Genomic DNA, 2,710 nt, shown 5'->3' on the forward strand with positions numbered 1-2,710 from the left:
GGGATATAATATAAGTTTAAAATGTAGCTATTTTCATGGGGGTTCGTATTTAATGACCATGGGTTTTCTAAAACTTGGCTTCATAAACTGTTATAAATAATGTATACGTGTTGGGTTTAAAGTCGTGTATGGGTGCAAAGGTATTTTAAATTAGTCATGTAGTGTTTCTTCCGTGTTTGCAATTTGAATTCGTTTATTTTTCGAGTTGATAATATTTTAACGCCTCTGATATGCAAAGTTGACGAAGTTTAAAGACTGAGAATATTTCATGGAGAATGTACTGTATTTAGACTCGCGATGAAAAATTAAGGAAGATCGAGTTATTACATTTCATTATTATTGTTGTCATTATTAGATCAATGTGCATCGTTTGATATGCGTTAGTTTATGAAGATGTAGGTCTGGTCCATGAAGTATGTGTTTTATTTAGATATTTCTTAAGTTGTTTTAAGTTTCAGTAAGAGAGAAATTCTTTAGTTAGAACGACTCGATTTACTTTGGGTTTTGTGTACGGCTTGGGAGATAATAGAGTAGGTATCCGAGGGAATTGTAGTTGTATTATTTCCTATTTTACAGGATGGTAAACCTGGATAATTTGGTCGAACTGAATTATAAATATTTTTGGGTGGTTAATTGTAATAGATTACTTATTACTTGGATGAATTTGAAAGTTATTTGTAGGTAATTAAATTACGGTTCATAGATAAGTTACATTCTTGTTGATGTAAGCTTTATTAATTCAAATTATTATTTAACTTGTTACAGGAATTAAACATCTATTCGTTCGAGGGAAGAAAGTATTAGACTAGAGAATTTTCTGACATTTATGAATTTCAAGTGAAAGGGTGAGATTCTGTTGCTAAATGGGTTTGTCGGGGTTATATACGTAGTGAGGAACAAGTGCAACAAGTTCATCAGACCATATATATATATATATATATATATATATATATATATATAATTTAAATATTTTATAAGGATACGCAATGGAATATCTAAAATATTCTCATAATTTATCATTTGTTAATAAAATTCATTTTTGTACGTCTGATTTTTATCAAACTTACTTTTCTAATTGAATCAAAATCGATTCTCCTATTTGGGCATCCAATTCGAAACTTTATTGAAAAACAATAACATAGATGAAGTAAATGTAGAAAAACCTCAACAGCGCAGATAATCAGCCATTAGAACAGTTATTTGAAAATGAATGGCCATTCTGATGCCGTTTATAATTGCTTGACGCAAGAACCGTCACCAGGTTTATTTGTCCCCAAGGAGTATTTTGGGAGAATAGTACAATGATTAACCTTAAGTATAATGTCTTCAAATTATTGCCTTCTGGATTCTATTTATGTCAATGTACACGCAATAGATTATTTAAGTGTTGAGCTGTGACTTTGCAATATAAATCGCTCAACGAAATGTAGATATTCTGCCTGGATATCAGGCTTCAAAATTAAGCAAGACATTACTCAGCAGATTATATGCTGGTAAACTTAGAATCCATATATTAAATAGTACCCGATTATCTAATTTTTCACGCCATGACCTGGTATTCTATATGTTAATCCACAATCTGATATTTGTTAAAGTATACTTACTTATATTTATTGTACTTACTAATAGATACGTGTGTCTGTCTGGTCAATCGTGGTGAAACAAGGCCGATAGCCATTAGTCGCGTACTCTTGTGAATGAATGCGTAAATGTAGAATTGCCATGAAATTATCAAAGATAAACTAAAATGACCGAAAAATGGGTTGAAATTAGTTAAATAAATTAAAAGTAAATGGCTTTGAATGACTTTAATGGACGTAAGGATAAATTGGATGCTCTTAAGAATGATTTGAATGCTTAAAACTAACTAGAATCCTAAAAAAACAATTTGAATGATCTGAAGAATGACTTGAATGGCTTCGAGACTGACTCAGTGTAAAGTGGGTTATCATTTGACATTAAATTAATACAGAAAAGTGGTCCCCACTTTATATCACAAAGTTACAAACATAAGTACAGCATGTAGTAAGAACAGATACTACACTTTGATCTTGGCCAAAAGGCCAAGAAAGGCTGTATTTATTTGCTCCCCCACCGAGAAAATTAGGCACAAGGCCGATTTTAAATGTGAGGAGTGAAGGGGAAATGGGGACCAACTCCCCGAAGAGTAGGGAGCTGGATAGTTACAATTGCTATGAAGGGTTGCCCCTACATTAACAAAGGTCTTATATGTGGGGCTGCCCCACATATGATCTTTGCTTGCACTATCTGTAAGAACAGATACTACACTTTCATTGTAGCCAAAAGGCAAAGAAAAGCTTAAAAAGCTAAGATCAGCATCTATTAACAAAATACCTTTGATCTTAATCAAAAAAGGCCAATCACAAAAGTGTTACGGACAGACCGAACGACAGACCGATCGACCGACCGACGGACCGACGGAGTGACTTATAAAGTCGCTTGCACGCGACTAAAAAACCCAAAAGGTTGCAGTTGGACAAAGGTGATGTTTTCATAAGTATATTTTCTGAGAGTAATACTTTCTAGCACTAATGTTCTAATTTTTACTGTAAAATTATCTTTCGAAAAAGTTATAGTTTTAATAGTAAAATTTTCTCAAAATGTAGTTTTCTATGAAAATTTTTTCCTACGGTTTATATTGTCATCCTTAGTGCAGAATGTTTATTCTAAGAAAATTCTCATCGTTTAA

The 2,710-nt window shown here is 32.5% G+C and overlaps 1 pseudogene; it reads right to left on the reverse strand.

The window, feature by feature from the left end:
- Positions 1 to 1,939: 1,939 nt before the first annotated feature.
- LOC145248432 (U2 spliceosomal RNA) lies at positions 1,940 to 2,075 on the reverse strand (annotated as a pseudogene).
- Between the last annotated feature and the right edge of the window lie 635 nt (positions 2,076 to 2,710).

This window comes from Euprymna scolopes, chromosome 26, assembly GCF_053919585.1.
Source record: "Euprymna scolopes isolate OS-2025 chromosome 26, ASM5391958v1, whole genome shotgun sequence".
Taxonomy (NCBI): domain Eukaryota; kingdom Metazoa; phylum Mollusca; class Cephalopoda; order Sepiida; family Sepiolidae; genus Euprymna; species Euprymna scolopes.